Here is an 18,969-nt window from a genome sequence, read left to right as displayed (position 1 = left end):
CAAGCTGCTAGCTTGTGCCTTTGAACAAGCCTTGCCTGGTTTGGTTTCAGGCCATTCAGGCAACTGGAGTGTGGGGTGTGAGCTCCAGGCCGAAGTTTCCTACTAGGCACGGAGAACTGGGAAAGTGAGTGAGGCCCTCAAAATTTCTCTCCCCTCACCTTGAAGATAGAAATGAAAAACCCTGTCTTGAAGCAAGGCTATGAGACTCAAATGAGATGCTGTGTTTGAAAATGTCTTGTGACTTCTCAGGTGTTCTCCATCCCGAGGGAGGTGCTCTCAATAGCACTGATGCTCTGGGTGTCTCTACCCGTCTTCCTGGAGGCAGGAGGTGCTTGGGACCCAGCACATCCTATCATCTACTCATATTCTCTGCATGGGACAGCTGCTTGGCATCGTTTGTCACTCCGCAAGGGGTTAACATGCATCACGTCCCATTTAGATATCATCATGGAGCCAGCTCCCCAAATGGAAAGAAACACAACTCAAATTTGTCTCTCTATAAAAAGCAGCCTGTCTTTGAAATTCGACCCTACTGAAAACCTACTGAATTGAGCATGGAGGGAAAGGAGAAGAAAAAAAAATCTGTGTAATTAATCAGTATTTTGTCCAACCCAATTTGGTTTCAAGGACATTCATGAAGACCAACATACCTATCCAGGCCAATCCAGGGAGCCCTGTGAGTGGCCACGTGGACTTGAACTCCCTGTTGTCTGTAGTCCACTCATTTGCAAACTGGTTTCAATGAAGGTAACAGTTTGTGGTAATAGGAAACATATGCGCTGGTGGCCACTGTCAGTAAAAATAGCCAACATGGCCTGTGTGGCCAGACACAACGTCAAGCTAAGAGCAGGAAGACAAAAGCTGTGTGAAGGAAGGAAAAAGTTGTTTCAGAAGCCTAGAGACGGGAGGCTGCCTGACAGGGGGAGGAGGTGTCAGGCACTGGGACATGAAGCCAAGGGACTTGCCAACATTTGCATGAGACACCAGCCCTCCCCAGCCTGGTTTTTCAAACTCTCATGCCCCGGTGGAGAGGGGACAGAGAAGACTCTGGTAACAGAGCCAAGGCTCAGCACATGTACAGATCACTGTGGGATGTGTGTGGGGCACAGAATCCTTTCTCTCCTAACCGTCCTCAGAGACGCCGGAGTCTGAAGGAATGACGCAAGGAGGTAAGGCCAGAAATTAAAAAAAAAAAAAAAAAAAAAAAAAAATTTTTAAACATAAATTTTAGGGTGCTTTTCAAATGCAACGCAATAGAGCATGGATTTGCAGATTGTGAGACCTGATTTAATCTGTCCATACACACACTTTTGAAGCAAATTATCTAATCTCTCAGAGCTTAGGTTTTTTTAGTCTGTAAATGGAAGATAATGTAGCCAGTGGTTGTTTTCAAGGGTACATGAACTGATGCTCCTTACTGTTATTTACAGGATAGAAAATGCTGTTCATTCATTCATTCAACAAATATTTATTAAGTACCTACTAGGGGCCAGGCATGGTTGCAGAGGAATACATCAGTGAACAAAAAAATAAAACTGTCTGCTCTCACAGAGTTTACATTCTAGCTGTAAGTAAAATATAGCATGTTGGAAGGTCAAAAGTGCTATGGATACCAAAAAATAGGGAAGGGGATCAGGAGGGCTGGTATCAGGGTGCAGTTTTAAATGGGGGTAGTCAGGGAAGGCTTTGTTGAGAAGGTCACATTTGAACAAAAGTGGAAGGAAGTGAGAGAGCGAGACATGGAACTATTTGGGAAGCTAGTATTGAAAGCAGAAGAAACCACTGTAGTGAAGGCCCTGAGCAGGAGAGAGCCTGGAGTACCCAGGGGCAGCAAAGAGACGAGTGTAGCTGGAGTGGAAGGAGCCAGAAGTCAGAGAGGTACGGGGGCCGTGGGGACTGTGGGAAAATTTGGGCTTGACTCTGTAGAAGTGAGGCATCTCGGGAAGGTTTTGAACAGAGGAGTGAAAGGACTGAACTTCGTTTTTTAAAATAGAATGGCACTAGCTGCTGTATGGAGAAGAGTTTCTAGATGAGCAAGTCCAGGAGCAGAGAGTCTTGTCAGTTGCAAGAACCCAGGTGAAGGCAAATGGTGTCTTGGATCAGAATGCTAATGAGAGAGGTGGTGAGAAGGGGTGGGGTTCTGGAATATATTGTAAAAATAAAGAGAGCCTCCAGGATTTGCTGATAGTTTGAACGTGGATTTGAGAGAGAGGAGTCAAGAAAGACTCCAAGGTTTTGAGCCTCAGCAGCTGGAAGAAGCTGCCATGTGCCAAGATAGGGATAATTTGTAGGTGAAGCAGGTTGAGTTTGAGATGCTTGTTAGACATTCAAGAGGAGGTGCGGTGTGTAGGTAGATGACAACTACAAACATGTGGATGGTATTTGAGGCCATGAAACACTAGGTCACCATGGGAGTGAGTGAAGCTAGAGAAGATAGAGATGTTTCTCCATGGGGCATCAAAGATGCGCAGAGCTTCAGAAGCCTTCCATACGTCATCTTCCAAGTTCATGAGCTACAAGAGCAATTCTCTGGAGAGTCTATGTGGTTGTGAAACCTTGTAAGAGAGATGGATAAAATATGATCATTTTATATACCAAAAAAGTAAGAACCAGAGAAGTGAATTCATTTGCTCACTGTCAAACACCTGATGAAAAGCAGCACAGGAATCCAAACCCAGGTGTAGCTGGGCCCCAGGGCCCTTCCCGGGTGGGACAGCTGTCCCCCAGGGCTGTGCTTACTTCCAAGGTAGACACACATCTTTCGTCCTCGAGGTATTTATCAAGCTTCTCTGAGTTTGACATCTAAACCAGGGCATTCTAGCAGTTAAGTACTTTTGTTTTCCAAGCTGGAGGTCTTACCAGTCTTGAAAACTCAAAACATGTCATGAAAAACTGTCTTTGGCAAAGAAGAGCAACAGCAAAGGAACGAGAGGGAGAGAGAATGACAAAAAAAATCTTGTCTTCCATTTTCCCAAAGGTATTCACTGTCTCCTGGGCTCTAAATCATCTTCTCTATCTTTGGAGGAGGTAGATATAAGGCAGATACAATATTCCTTGTCTTCTGTGTCAGGCATGAGGGAGGGATAGAAAAATAAAGTGATCTATGTGGGGTCACCAAGTGACGCCTGAATGTGACTTGGAAGAGGTCCTGGTTCCTGTGCGCCCCTCCTTTCCCCTCCCCAGGAAGACAGCCTATCAAACACTGCTGTATACCATGTGTACACAAACTGGTAGAAATAAAATACTATTTGAAAATCTGTGGAGCATTCTTATCCACTCTGGTTGCAAAACGCTTTTTGAGAAGCTACTATGTATGTTGACATTCATCTTAAAGTTGAGTAAGCATGGCTTGAAAAGATTAAGTAATTTGAATAAGGTTACTATACAACAACAACAAAAAAATGTAACTTTTAAAAATCTTATTGAGGCACGTGGGTGGCTCAGTAGGTTAAATATCTGACTTCGGCTCAGGTCATGATCCCAGGGTCCCGGGATTGAGCCCCTCATTGGGCTCCCAGCTCAGCAAGGAGTCTGCTTCTCTCTCTCTCTCTCTCTCTCTCTCTCTCTCTCTCTCTCTCTCCCTTTGCCACTCCCCACCACTCTCTCTCTTTCAAATAAATAAATAAAATCTTTTAAAAATGTTATTATAATCCCTAGAAAGTAAATAGAAATCTATTTTTATAAGCACTTCACTTGGGCATCTACAAGAACTACAACAAGCAAGTCCAGCTCTGTCTGGTGTCGCTGTTTTCAGCATCCTAACTTCCTCTGTCTTCTCCCTTCCCTGTTTGGTGAACAGCTCTCCTTCTTGAGAACCACCTCATGTTGATCCTCTTGAAGAAATGGCCTGGATCTTCTCCATCCTGGCATCTTCAATGCCTTTCTGGTTTCCTGACATAGTGCAGGACATGGCAAATGTTGGCTCAGCTGCACTGAGCTGAATTTAGTAAGCCGAAGAGGAGGAGGAATAAGGTTGTAACTGTGTAGGTTAGGGTCAGACTAAGCTAAAAGAGCCTTGAATGCCATGCTAAGCTGTATGCATATCCATCTGTAATTAGCTGATTAGTACCAGCGCCACTGCCTTGGGTAGCCCCCAGGTCCTGCATGGCCGTGGTGGGTCGTCTTACAGGAAGAAGCTTGCTGGGTAAATCTAAGTGGGGGTGGTGAACACATTTTCCTCATAAACTTCAGAAAAAAATCTACCCCAACACTTCCTACTGTTTTGTTTTGTTTTTTCCAGATTTGAAAACTGGACTTTATTTTTTTCCTTCCCACTCACACCTGAGGCCTTTTCAGGGGTGCTGCCAAAGAAAACCAATTCCCAGACAGGGCCATTTCAGGCTTATCCTGAGTCCACAGTAGGGAGATGGCGCAGAGGAGATGACATTTGATGTCTTGAGATTTCCTGCTCAAATTTACAACCCAACAATTTTGTATGGGTTGTCTCAGTCAGATGAGCCCAGGAGAACTGTTCAATTGCATTCAACTTGTCCCATATTTATTAGCTACGCTAGCACAGGAGGAAGAGAGAAAGATACCTCTTGCTCTTAAGCAACTGTCTGTCCACCCAATGGGGAGGGAAGAAACAGAAATAGACAGATAAGCTCACAGTAAAGCAGAGCCCGATGCTAAGACATGGTGGCCACGTGCTGTGTGGACGTAATCAACGTGCAGTCAGCGGAGGCAAAACAGAGACTTCCTTTGGCAATGACATTTGAAACTGGCCTTCAAGAACACGTAAGATTTTGGGCGCCTGGGTGGCTCAGTCATTAAGCATCTGCCTTCGGCTCAGGTCATGATCCCAGGGTCCTGGGATCGAGTCCCACATCGGGCTCCCTGCTCGGCAGGAAGCCTGCTTCTCCCTCTCTCACTCCCCCTGCTTGTGTTCCTTCTCTCGCTGTCTCTCTCTCTCTGTCAAATAAATAAATAAAATCTTAAAAAAAAAAAAAACACGTAAGATTTTGACGATAAAGATGGAATGGGAAGGAGGTCATTCTACTCGGAAGAAACAGAAGGGCTAAGTGAGGGAGGCAGAAGGTCCCAAAGAAGTGGATTCAGAGAGCAGTTGCTCTTTTTATTTGACATGAGCTATTTAGGGACCTCTGGTGACATTTTCTGAGCCGTATATTGAGGGAAATGTAGCCTGGTTGATTCTAAATACACTGGGTTTGGGAGTTAGGGATAAATTATACATATATATAAAAGAAGGAACTGGCTCATGTAATGATTATGGAGACTGACAAGTCCCAGGATCAAGCAGGGTAAGTCAGCAAGCTGGAGACCAGTGGTTCAGTTCTAGTCTGTGTCCAAAGTCCTGAGAACCAGGAGAACTGATGGTTAGTTCTAGTCTGAAGGCTAGCAGGCTCAAGACCCAGGAAGAGCTAATGTTTTCGTTCAAGTCTGAAGTCAGCAAAAAAGCCAATACCCAAGTTTGAAGGTAGTCAGGTGGGAGAAATTCTCTTTTACTCCAGGCAGGGTCAACGTTTTTGTTCTACTCAGCTGGACCTTCAACTGATTGAATGAGGCCCATCTGCATCTTGGAGGGCAGGCGATCTTATTTACCCAGTCCACTGATTTAAATGTTAATTTCATCCAAAAACACCCAGAATAATGTTTGATCAAATATCTGGGCAGCCTGTGGCACAAGCAAGTTGACACAAAATTAACCATCCATCACAACCATGTATTTTATTTAGTGGTTTTAAATCTACCTCCTTACTGTAGGGATATAATGCATAAATTCTTTCTAAATTTGTTTTCGGGCTTTTGTTTTGTTTTGTTTTGTTTGTATTTCCTGGACCAGGGAAATGTTTTTTTAAAGAGGGAAATAACCATAAGTTTATTAACCTGTTATTCTTCCAAGTAATACAATTAGAAATAATTTAAAATAAAAACAAAAATATCTTCCACCAGTTGCTATGTCATTTCATAAAAGGATGACAGTTTTAACACCCTAGCCCCTCCAAAGGGAAAGGCATTAACTCAGAAAGAAAAACCATCTTTTCCAGAAAAAGACAGTTGGCAATCTAACACTGTCATTTTAACAGGACATTTTTTTTTAATTTGAAATAAAAACACAATGTAAAGTTGCATCTAATTATGCTGTAGATAATATTTCTCTTGACAGAAGTTGTCAATTGAGATAAGTATATATGCACCATATTACAATACAAAGTGAGCTTGAGTCTCCAACTCGTTTGTCACTTCATTATTAACACTGTCATCAAAAATACAGTTTCAAAGAGATTTATTGACGGAAATGGAAATCATACACTCTCACTGCTTCATTCAACTTGTAATATCCTGGGCACACTCAGAGAAATGCGTGAGAGGCTCAGTTCACCGGAGTGTTAGCAGCTGCGTCTCCTTTCTTCCCCCAGAGCAGGAAGGAGAACTCAACACCGTGGCCCAGGAGTCCGGCTGCTGAAGCTGACAGGAAAGGACCTGCCAGTAATTTTTTGTTTTTTCCTGCCTGGCTACCCACGGCCAGGAGGACTTTCTCCCCCTTTAGCCTGACATGGAGTGCTCGGAATGTAGCTGAGTGGAACGTCACGGAGCTGACTTCAACACAGGCAGCACCTTTCCAAGTGTGCATATCTGGAAAGCGCTCAGCTAGTCTAATCCTCTTACTTTTCAGATGAGGAAACCGAGCCCCAGGGGCCTGGAGATCCAACTTGAATCAAAGTGGGTTGAGGACGCCCTGGCCTGGATTTGGAAATCAGGCCCACGTCTCCCTGGCAGCCAGTATAGCTTTGACTTTTACCCACATTCAGATGGCTTCTGGTACCTGACGGGCCGGGCCCGCCATGGAGCATCATGTTAGGTGGATGCCTGTCTCTCTCACCTGTTTAATGCCCCAGGGATTCCAGACCTGGGTCCTTCCACAATCTTGAACTCTACTGCACTTGAACACACACACACGCATGCATGCACGCATGCACAGACACACACCCAAATCAGAAAGGCGTAATTACAGAAAGATAAATCATCCTTTCTGAAACTTATCTGAAGACTGAAGGCCTGGCTCTAAACCTAAGTCTAAGGGACCTGGGGTCCCACTGCCTATTTACGTATGTCTCTGGATTTTTCTGGACAGTAAACAGTATGTGTTATGTTTTTAATACCACCTCGGGCTAAGCCCTGTGTCTAGCATTCTACATGCATGATCTCATTCATTATTCACAAGACCCTTTGAAATTGAAATGGATGTGCCCCCATTCTATAAGAGTACTGAAGCCTAGCAAAGGTTCTGTGACTCCCAGAACCACACACAGATGAACGGCAGAATGTAAGTTCAATCCTTTGCCAGGTCCCAGTGTGTCCTCGACCAACATACCACGTTATCCAGGACCAGTCGTATGGCAGGTGCAGGAGGAGAATTGTTCAGATGAAGAAATGCATGCGTAACTTCCTCCTTCCACGTGAAGATGCTGCCCCACCACCCCCCAGATCAGGCCACCTCCAAAGTGATTCACGAAATGTCCCATTAAATGTGTGCCACAGCTCTGACCATAACCTTCACACAGACTAAAGGTGTGCTAGTTTGCTACACTTTTAATTTAAATACTTGGTGTAAGTTAGACTTGAGGCCTGGGGAAGTCCCTAGATCTCTCCCTTATGGCGGGGGGACGGGGGAGGCAGGGGGTGCCGGGCTGGGCTCCCATCTATTCGCGCACAATTGATTGTTTGAAGGGAAATGCTGGCCCTCACAGGGCCCCCTGCTGCACTTCATCTCACTGGATTTGGCTCATTGTTCCAGCCAACTGAGATCATTTAGAAGTTTGATTTTGTCATCAATCATTTCTTCTATCCCTCCCAGCTGCATGTCAGCCACAGATGTGATAAGCGGACTTTATATGTCTTTGTCCAAATCACTGGTACCAAATATTAAACAGGACTAAGCACATTTCTCTGGGGCCTGCCTCTGCCATGATCCCAGGGCATTTGCATGAACCTTTAGTCCAGCCTTGGTCCATGACCTTATCATGTTGTTTTGGTTTTTTTATGCAGTATGCAAGCTCATCAGGAGTTGAGTCTTGCTATTACATGCCTTTTAATCCTCACTGGGCACAGTGCTGGCCACTGGAGAAAAATTCAGTGTTTGCTGACCAGGGCAATAAACAGAGCCATTGATTTGGAATCAGAAGACTCGGGTTCAAGTCCACTGGCTACATATAAGCTAGTTATCTTCCCAGGGCCTCAGTTACTGTATCTATAAAATAGGGATAAGGATCACTGCAGACACCCTCATTCAGGTGTCGTAGAGCTCAGTGAACGACGGACATGAATGTGCTGGTTCACTCAACCCTAGTTGTGCTTTTATGCACATATTTCTTCAATCTGAAATTCGTTTCTCCTTCTTTATCTGATCAACACCACCCTCACCCTGTTCTCCTCCTTCTGCTTCTCTGGGAATCCTTCCCTGGCCCCCTGAATAGGCCATCACCACGTCCTCTGGGCCCCCATAGCACTCTGTAGGACTTGACTGGGGCCCTTGTCCCCATATGTCCCCAACTGTCTGGCTACTTGTCCATCTTCCCATTCAAACGATGGTCTTAGAAGTCAAGAGCTGCACCTTACGTATCTCTGTGCTGGGCATCAGAGGACACTCCATACCAGGTTTATGGAACAAATACGAATGTTGCAATCCTGTTCTTGCCTTAATTGTGACCGCAGGGAATGGTATGGCTGCAAGGGTTTTGCTGGGGCCATATGGGCATGTGCACCCAGGAGCACCCCTCTAATGGGGCTGGATGTTCTAGGAGAAACGTTGGGGAGAAACAAAGGTGGGTCTGATGACAAAGCCAGCTTCACAGCTCTGTGAGAACAGGTGTCATGTGTGTTTTGCTTGCCAGTGTCACGGGGTGCGATCCACAGCAAGCAGACTCTGAGCCGGAGATGTGCACCCAAGAAGTTTCCTGGGGAGAGTCTTCGGGATCAAGCCCTGTGAGACAGTGGGGGGAACAGGACTGGGCAGATGGCCCTTCAGAGTTGTCTCAAACTGAGACAAGACCCTCCCGTGGACCTGTTTTGGATGAATGCTGCCTAAAAGAGGAAGTGAAAGCTTGGGCTAGGCACTTCTCTTCAGCTCAGGACATTCCCATAAAGAGACACGGCTGAGGGCTGCCAACACTCACGGCTGCTGGAAACCTGACCTCCTCGGTGCTGGAACAGGAACATCTGTTATGTCGCTGTGCCCAACAGCGTCGGGCTCACTGTGGCCCCTCGGTGAGCACACGTTGAGTGAATGAAGGAATCTGCAGCCCACCTCCCATGGAATCCTGTAGGTTCCCTGTGGGATTTCCAACACCCATTCAGTCCATTCACCTTTAGAATGTGCAGCCCCGTGGCCAGGACTGTTCTCAGCTCAGGGGCGAGTAAGACGTGTTGCCTTCGCGGGAGAAGAAAGAGCAACACATAAACAACCAATCCTACCCCCAGGGGAGGACTTTAGGTGGAGTAAGCTCGGAAGGCCATGCCAGCACCAAAGAGGCAGACGGCTTCTTGAAGAAGAAGGGCCACATTGAAACTGAGCCCGGAAGGACAAGAAACAGGCAGGTTCCAGGAAAACACGCAGCGGAAGCAAACAATACTGGCATGACGGACCCCGGTGTGGCCCCTGTGGCGGAGGTGGGCCAGGCGGGGCTCTAGGGGCCTTGTGGGCCAGGCTGCAGAGTCTGCACCCAGGCAGCAAGGAAGGGTTTCTGGCAGTGGCCTGATAGCCCAGGCTTGTTTTCTCAAAAGAACACGGGGTTCAGTTCCCTGTGTCATTTTCTTTCCAAGAGCTCAACAGAAACCAGCCACCTAAGCATGTGCCATCCCTGTGGCCTCCGCCCAGAGCACAACATGCACTGTCCCTGCGGCGGGGTCCTCTGATAGGCTGAGGGAGCCGCTGCCCCTCACGAGGAAGGGCGTATTCTGCAGCTCCTGAGGGTGCGGTACCAGTGAAAGGAAAACCAGTCAACACGGAGAAGTTGGGGCGACTCTTCCCACACCTAAGGGGCAGTATCAATCACACACTGGGAAGTCTGCTGCCCCGGGAGTCTGCATGGGGTGCCTTCCGTCCACCCTCGGAGGCTTCCTGGGTCCACTGTCCGGGCAAGCCACACACCCTCAACTTCCTCATCTATAAAACGAGAAAAAGCACTGAACCACACTAGTGGTAAGGACACTCCAATTAACCCAAGGTGGAGATACGGTTTTATGTGTATCAGATTGACAAAGCTTTTTAAAAGATAATGATCCGTGCTGATGATGGTGGATAATAGAAGCTGGCTCGTTCCCTGTGGGTAGGTGTGGCAGACAAATCAACAATTAAGTATCGAGTCTTTGAAATTCACATCTCCTTTTACCCAGATATTACACTTCTAGGAATTTGCTGTAAGAAAAATTGAGAAATAAAAGGGGGAAATGCATGTTACACGGTGTTTAGCAAAGCATATTGATGAAAGCAAAAATGTCCGTGTATGGAAATCACCTAGATGTCCCTCAACATCTATTAGAAGATAACTGTGTTAATAAATTACAGCACACCCGTATGTTGGAGTACTGTCCAGGAATGTGAAATTAAGCTTGCAGTTTTGATTTATTAACATTAAAAATGGTTGCAATGCAATGCAAGAAAAAAGAGTAAAATTTATTTATATTTCAATCCCAATTTTGTAACCACAATAAAAGCTAGAAAAATATCTTTTGTTGTTGTTATAAAATTGGGATTGAAATGTCGTTTTGTATTTTTTCACTTAATGTTGGGTTATAAATGACTGGTTTACCCACAAATTAACTCATTATCAGTCTGGATACTAGGGCAATTCTAATTTCCTACTCCTTTTTTTTTAAGTATTTTAAGGATTCCACAATTACTGTTTCTATATATTTTTTGAGAATCAGAAAAACCCAAACATAATTTTAAATACTAATAATGTGTGCCTCTCTTACTGTAATGACAAGTAAGAATGCACATGAAGGAGCCCTATAAACAGTGAACCCCATATGTCCGTGAGAATGCATTCCTTTCTGAACCTCTGCATTTCTTTTGATGAAAACATCCTGCAGGAAGGACAATGTCCATTTTGAGGACCTGGTAACCCGGAAGGGTCTTTGGTAGGCAACAGGTGATTTATTGGCAGTATCTGAAGGGTGCTTCTTAGCTATCTCCCTGGCCCTTCCTGTCTCTCCAGTCTCACTGTCCTGTCCTGTTCAGGTCTCCATCAGCTCCTTCCTGTACCGCTACATTGGCCCCATTTTTTATCCTTTCATCTCCTGGATCCCGGTCTCCTTCAGCCCTCATGCGAGAGCCACCGGGGCTAGTATCCCACCATGTACCTCTGACCATGTTATTCCCATGCTGTTGCCAAAGGGAAAGTTCAAGCTTCTTGGTGTAATGCACGAGGCCATGAGTAATCTAACCTCCATTCAATTGTCCAGAGGCATCTCCTACTTCACCATGCCTGAAAACATGCCCTTAGGTGCAGATAAGCTCTAGTAGGTTAGTTCCCCAACATTGTACTCTTTTTTAATGCCTCCATCTTCCTGCAATGCTCTTGCCCCCCTCATTCATCCTGAAGTCTCCTGTTCAGCCTTTCCAAGCATTCTCTGTGAAGTTGCCTTTTCTCCACCCCCCAGCCCCTGCCCAAAGATGTCAGTTGTGACATTAGTAATTCTAATGTAGGTAATTCTTTACATGTCTGTCTCCTCCATTGGACCACAAGCTCCTTAATGAAGTATTTTATTCATCTTTGAAACACTGCCACCTAGCATGTACCCAATACAGTCCATGGATTTGTTCACACTTTCTTGAATGAATTTTGTCAGAATTGTACCCATGGCATAAAGCAAATCATACCTACATTTGCCCTGGCTATTCTGTAATGCTGACTTCACGAAGTCCCCAGCCACCCAAGTGATCTCTCATAGTTGTCATGTGGAGGACAGGAGAGCTTTAGGGGAAAAGCAGAGCCCCTCAATTACCAATTCTGACAATCCTCATTTTAGCTCAGGTCTCCCCATGCAAACAGACAGTCGACATGTGATTGGAGAAGAAATAGAAGTATGTTTCTATTAAAACCATGTTCCTTAGGTTGTCACTCTGAATTTATATCCCTCTGGCCCTTGCCAAGTTGGCTCTTGGCTATACTCTGTCCTGAAATGAGAGCATTCTTCTTATAGCCCCAGGAGATGCCTACAATGCCTGATGATTGAAAACAGACCTTGCAACATAGATTTGGAAATTTGTAGAGTCCAAAGCACCACTGTCCTATATAACCTTCCCCAGATAACAGCATCTCTTCGCACCTCTGATTAGAGTTTTGCCAGGTAGAAGAATTCACTGCTTGAATGATGCTCCTGCTACCCAAGAGGATGGGCAAGAAAGAAAGCTGGGGTGGTGAGACTCAATCAGCTCAGGGTACAGGAAAATGCCGCACACGGTTGGTGGGTTTTGGCCTTTCGGTAGAACCAACCATGGGGTATACGTGCCTCTAGGTGTTTAAATCAATAAAAACAAGCGATTATTGGGTACTACTATTTACAGTGTCCCTTGCTGGGTCTGGTGGGGAATGAAGGGTTAAGCAAGAAGGTCATTGCCCCCAAACTGTCCATTTACACCAGAGAGGAAAAGTCTGGATCTAAGTCGCCATGACTTACAGGAGAACAGGATAAGTATTATGAGCCATGGAAAGTGCTGTGTGTGTGCCAGTGGGTAATATGGAATGATGAAAAGAGCATAGGCTTAGCAGCCAACCAGATTCAGGCTCAAAGGCAAGTTTAGCATGTTACTTTTAGGCAAAGTACTGCACCTCTCAGAGCCTCAATTTCTTCCACTGCAAGATGGGTTCCAACAACCACTTCACAAAGAAGGAGTTAGAAGGAGTGCAAATGAGATAGAGCAAGTAAGGACCTGAACCACAGTAGCCCTGGCTTCTCTTCCTTTCACAGCCAGTCAGAGCTAAGACCCAGTGACCCCACAGATAACCCTAGGCAAACACAGGTCCCGGCGGGGGGGGGGGGTGGTGGCAGCAAAGGAAAGCAGAGTCTGCTCTGGTGAAAGCCTTTGACCTGTTCTTTTGGTTTTTAGAAGAATGTCTTCCTGTTCAGTGACCTTCAGTCTACATGTCTTTGGACTTAGCAAATGCTCTGTCAGACAGGTTAAACGCTTCCAGTTCACTTGGATTACAATTTCTGTCAGCCTGAGAAACTGAGCTGGGCTCACTCAGACCAGGAACTTAGGAGTCAGGCCAGCAGCCCGTCGCCTGCCTGGAGCATTAGATGAATGCCTGTCCCAAAGAGGAGAGTGATGGGGTCACCCCTAAGGATCCTCATGTCCAGAAGCAAGACATTCATAACCTGAAGCCACCCTCCCAAGAGCGTTGCCCCTGGATCTACAAAATAGTGAGATCCTTGAGGGCAGGGGTGCATCCGATTCAGCCGACATCCCATTTCTAGGTCAGGGCCTCACGTGGGTTGGATGGGAACCTGTTTGTGTCAGAAGAAGTCTTCACCCTTAACTCCTCACTTACCCCCAACTTGCCTACGGAGGCTCCTTTTCCACCAGCTCCCCTGATGGGTGGAAGGATAAATGAATGGATGTAAACCCACATGCTTCCTCCTGAAGGCATCAGAGGTTCAACAGGGAGCAGGCTGGGATAGGGGCACTATTACTTCTCTCTTTTGAGTGGAGAGGTGTTATGAATTGACTGAATCCCCCAAAATTCATATGTTGAAGCCCTAACCCCAAAGTTATGGAGATACTGCCTTCGGGAAGTAATTAGGGCGAGATGAGATTATGTAATAATCATGAGGCCCTGATCTGATGGGATTGGTGCCCTTCTAAGAAAACACACCAGAGAGCTTTCTCTCTCCCTCTCCCTCCCCCCCCCCACCCCCAAGCGCACATCAAGAAAAGCTCATGTGGGCATACCATGAGAAGGCAGTCATCTGCAGACCAGGAAGGGAGCTCTCATCACGGCTACGCTGCCACCTTGACCTTGGACTTGCTGCCTCCAGGACAGTGAGAAAATCAATGACAGTTGCTCACCCTCCCATTCTAGGGCATTTTGGGATGGCAGCCTGAGCTGACGAAGACAGGAGGGAAAGACAATTCTTCTCTAGCAGTTGACACCATCATCCACCCACATGTCCAAGCCAGAACCCTGAGAGTCATCCTTGACTCCTCCTACTTCTTCTACCTTTCTCACTTCATCACGAAGTCTTAAGAAACCATGTCTCCAAGCTGCCTTATTCTCTGCCAGAGCTTCACCAGAACACTCACCAGGGCCTCTACACGCCCTGGGCCTATCACCAGTTCTGACCCTTAACACTTCTCTCAGGGGCTGCTGCAGCAGCCCCTTGATGGTCTCCTGCCTTTAGTCTTTCCACTCAAATCCAGCCTCCAAGGGATCATCAGAGCTACTTCATGAAACTTGACCTGCCACTGCCCTGCATAGTGCCCCTCCTGGATTCCTATTTATCCAAGCCTGGCCCATTACCTGGACATAACGAGGCTTCAGATAACCCACCTCTGCCTACCTCAAAGCCTCATTTGTCAGCTCAGCATGATGCCCCCAGCCCCTGACTCACCTTGCAGGTTCAGCAGGCTGTCCTCTCTCAAACTGCTGCATCTTCACATCCCTAGTCTGTTTTCCTGCATCCCACTCTCCCACTGCCCCCAGCAAATGCCTCCTTGTTCTCTAAGACTCGGTTTGAATCTTTCTTCCCCAGTGGAACCTCCTCAGTCAGCCTCTGACACCCTCCCTCCAGGGTTGGAGACCTCCTCTAGGCTCCCATAGCAACCCCAGCTCATGGCCATCCTGATGTTTACTGTAGAGTATTTTTGTTGACCAATTCCTTGTCTGTCTCCTTTTTAGAATCAGTGTCTGAGGTTTGCGGGGGCTGCCATAACAAAGCACCATAGGCTGGGTGGTGTAAACCACAGAAATGTATTGTCTCATAGTTCTGGAGACTGGAAGTCCACAACCAAGGTGTTGGCAGGCTTGCTTTCTTCTGAGGCCTTCTCCTGGCTTGTAAATGGCTGTCTTCTCCTCCGTGTGTATTCACACGGTCTTCTCTCTGTGAGCTAACATCCTCTTCTTGTAAGGACACCGGTTGTATTGGATTAGGGCCCACCTAATGGCTTCATTTTTAACTTCATTATTTTTAAAAAGTCCTATCTCCAAAAAATAAAACAAAATAAAAATCCTATCTCCAAATACACTAGGTTTTAAGATTTCAACCTATGAATTCTGGATGGGGACACAATTCAACTTATAACAGCCAGCCATAAGCTTCTCGAAAACAGGCACTGTGTCTCATTCACACTGCATCACCAGGTCTAGCCCAGAGCATGGGTCATGGCAGATGTCTCAGGAATTATCTGTGGAGTGAAGATACTCCATGAAATTCTGAGCCAGTCAGAGAGACTGCTCTCTCTGTTCTGTGATGGCCAACTCTGGGGACTCCCTCCTCAAGTCTCATTTACTCTTTGAATCAGACAAACCAACCAAATCAAAAGAGAGAGAACATGTGGTAATGGGATGATTGTTTTGCTATGGACAACCAGCCTGGACTCCAGGAACTCAGTTAACTTCATTCAGTTAACTTCTCTGAGCTTTCACCTCTTCAAATGAAAAATGAACCACTGGAAAAGAACCAGTGGTTTTCATTCTGGCTGTCCACTAGAATCTTCTGTAGAAAGCCCTGGGCACTGATTATTTCTTAAGGGTCCCCAGGTGATTTAATGGGGAGAGTTGAGTACCTCTAAGACAGAAGATAGAAATGGTGACCTGTATCAGCGGTTGTGAGGGGCACCCAATCTTACTGATGTTCACTTAGCTGGTAGGAGGGGCAGGCAATATCTGTCCTGGTTTAGGCAACAATGAGAAGAGTTTCAAAAGTTCCCTATATCTGAGCAGTTTCAAGTTCTTGGCAGATGGTAGAAAGGAAGAAGCAAAGAATTATTAACTCATTCACTGTGCCAGGCACTGCGTTAGGCGTGTGATCTCATGGAGTCACCACGATCCTGGGAATGTTCTGCCCATGTTACAGGTGAGGAGACCTGGATTCAGCAAAGGGAGATGACTTGCCTCGTGTGGCCTCATGTGGCCTGCTGGTGGGAAGAGGAGTCCATGTTAGAGGTGAGTGCCGACTGCATAGCCCGGTCTTGTGGCATTGTCTTGTGCAGAGCGGTGACCATCCGGGGCCTGGGCCCAGGATGGTGGCTTCCAGCAGGTGCTCCACAAAGATTTGCTACAGGAAGGACATGAAACAGCACCTACTGAGCACTCCCGCGTGCTGTGTGATGTTCTGTTTGCACATTCTCCCCCCACGGAGTTTGGTAGCATCGCCAGATTGTACAGAGAGCTGGAGAGGTTAAATAACAAGTCTTTTTGAATATGTTTCAGCATCCGGGGGAAAAAAAAAAAAAAGACAAAGCTAATTCTTCCTAAGGATTAGTGAAGGTCAGACAGCTCATGTGCCCCTGGATCGGGGATTCCAAACCCAGGTTTCTCTGGCTCCAAAGCTCACGTTTCCCCTCCCCACACTCCACTCACCCCTCCCCACACTCCACTCCCCGACACATTCAGGACTTTGCCAGGCATCCTCCTGGAGGCACTGACAGGAGCTCACCGAAACTTCCTCTTCTTCCATGTGACGGGTCTCTGTTGGAAAGGGCTTCGGCTGATCTTCACGTGCTGCTTGCACTCTCAGCTGCCTGGAATCCTGAAATCCTGGGCCCAGAGTGGAGTCTTAGGAAGGAAGAAGTGTATGATTTGGCTATGACGCTGTGCCCTGGGTAGGCTGCCCTTCTTAAGATTATGTAACCACAAATCAGCCGCCCGTGAAGGCACCCTCAGCTCAGCACGATTTCCAAGGCCAGGCAAGACCCAGGGTGGGGGGGGAGAGTTTCCCTCTAGAATGCAACTCAACTGAGTATGTTTGGGGACAAGAGGTAGGAGTGATGGTGGCTGTTGAGCTCTGGCTTTAGAGCCCCAGAGATCAGGATCTTCCCCCAGGAGAAGCCAGTTAAGAGGACCAGCCTACTCTGTGCTCCCCTTCTGCCTGCTAGATGCTCACAACAACCACTCAGACTCTGAGTGAGGCTGCAGACACCAGAGGGGTTTTCCCTAGGAAGCCAGAATAACCAAAATTTGCAAAGTTAAAAATAAGAGGCTAGATGTGGAAGGCATAGCTCAGCCCTCCAAGGGAGTGATTCATAGCCTGGAGGTGGGGTTGGCTCTGACCTTTCATCTTCAGTTTCCTTGAAGCAGCTCTTAAGGAGATATCTGTTTTCTGAATTGAAAGCAGGAGAAAAGCATCTAAATTATTGTATTCCATTGTCCTGTGGTACAACCCCAACCATAAGAACAGAGACCTGTTTTATACATGGGGGCTCCCTTGGCTAGGGGAAGGGGCTGCTGCCATTTACATCGTGGCATTTGTGGTCATTGGCAAGCACACACATGCCGTGGCTGTAGCCCCAGCTTTGGGGTTGATGTTTTCTTCATTCCACCCTGACTCCGTATCCCCTGCTGTGTAACACTGGGCAAATTCCTTTACCTTTCTGAGACTCAGCTTCCTCACCTGGAAGACGGAGGGATAACAATAGAAGCTAAAATGTATTGAGTGCTTCCATATTGCAAGTCACTTTGCGGGTTAAGGAGGGATTTCAACTCAGCCATGCAGCCTCATTACCAAAACATCCCCCACCCAGTACTAGGGTGTCAAGGCAGCTCTCAGCAGCTTCGATGGCTGACCTGGCATTTGTATTCAGAGCTTGTTTGATTTTCATAATTGTCCCGTGAGGTGGACCTGGATGATGTCTACCATTTTGAAATGAAGAAATGATGCTCAGAGAGTTTGAGTGGCTTTTCAGAAATGGAAAAGATGGGTCTGAACCCAAGGCATAACCACAGTGCTACGTGCCAGGCATGTGTCTCACAAATGTTTCACTTAATATAGAGAGTAGTCATTGTCAACCAGAGGTGATTTTCTCCCAGGAGACATTTGGCAATGTCCGGGGATGGTTTGGTTCTTACAACCCCGGGGCGGGGGAGAGGGGGGGACTATTGCTTCTCGTGTAGAGACTAGGATGCTCTTAAACATCCTGCAAGGCTCAAGACAGCCCCTACCACAAGGAAAGAACCCGCTCCCAAATGTCACTAATGCCAGAGTTGAGATACTCTGATATAGGGTAAAGCAATAAGGCAAATTGTTTTCATTTGACAGCTGATGAAGCTGAGGCTTAGAGATTAGGGGTCACATGGAAAGGTCATGGTCAAGGGGGGAGTAAAAGCCAGTTTGGACCTACACCCAGCTTGGTAACCACTAAGCCGTGTTCTCTCTCAGAGGGAATCTGGATAGAATCCATCTGAGTCATGGAAGATACAGAAGGGACAGTCTGCCTTCAAGTGAAGAAAAGCACTTTCCTGCAGCAACGCTTTTATGCATGTGGGGGTTTAGACCATTTGCCCAAACAGAAAATCTAATTCTCTGGCCTAAACCTGAGACTTGAGAGCTGGACCTCTCACCCGCAGAGAATCTCAGCCCTTGATTTCTTTTATACCGAGTAGTATGCTTCTTTTTCTCCAAAGGAATGTCTATATTCCCCTCCTCCAAATGCCTCTATTCTTAGTCCTAGACTCTAAAGAAATGAAAATGAAGGACCCAAAGTAGTTATCCGTGAAACCATGGCACAGGGCAGGAGGAAGGTGAGGCTGGCCCCCCAGGGAGGGAGGAACTTGAACCTGACACCCTCTTACTGCAACCCTACCTGTCTCCAAAGTCCTGGTCTCCACGTCAATGGTTTGCAAGCTTTTCCCTACTACCTCCCATAGAGAAGGCATTCTCAGCTATGGCCCACTTACTGGGTATATCTCACCTTTTATGAAACTCCAGTGCATTTTGCAGATAAAGATACACGTAATCAAAGCCACTATAATCATCCCTAACCACCATCACATTCAGTGAGCCATC

The 18,969-nt window shown here is 46.6% G+C and overlaps 2 long non-coding RNA genes across 3 annotated transcripts in view; one reads left to right on the top strand and one right to left on the bottom strand.

Moving 5' to 3' along the window:
- Positions 1 to 1,452: 1,452 nt before the first annotated feature.
- On the bottom strand, positions 1,453 to 16,735 carry LOC148162442 (uncharacterized). 2 transcript variants are annotated; one of them, XR_015766856.1, is made up of 3 exons: positions 16,624 to 16,735; positions 16,080 to 16,356; positions 1,453 to 2,555 (listed from the first exon to the last, which is right to left on the bottom strand). It is a non-coding gene; the product is annotated as an uncharacterized LOC148162442 (long non-coding RNA). The 2 variants fall into 2 exon arrangements; XR_015766857.1 differs by having other exon boundaries at positions 16,080 to 16,242.
- LOC148162441 (uncharacterized) overlaps positions 1,811 to 18,969 on the top strand; it is a 29,796-nt gene continuing 12,637 nt past the window's right edge. The window contains exons 1-2 of the long non-coding RNA XR_015766858.1: positions 1,811 to 1,878; positions 16,042 to 16,130. This is a non-coding gene — a long non-coding RNA (uncharacterized LOC148162441). The remainder of the gene's footprint in view (positions 1,879 to 16,041; positions 16,131 to 18,969) is intronic.

Source organism: Eumetopias jubatus, unplaced genomic scaffold (genome assembly GCF_037043125.1).
Source record: "Eumetopias jubatus isolate StellerSeaLion01/CBP00866 unplaced genomic scaffold, mEumJub1_p1.0 scaffold_15, whole genome shotgun sequence".
Taxonomy (NCBI): domain Eukaryota; kingdom Metazoa; phylum Chordata; class Mammalia; order Carnivora; family Otariidae; genus Eumetopias; species Eumetopias jubatus.
The sequence above is the reverse complement of the archived record's forward strand: the minus strand, read 5'-3'. Positions and strand labels throughout refer to the sequence as shown.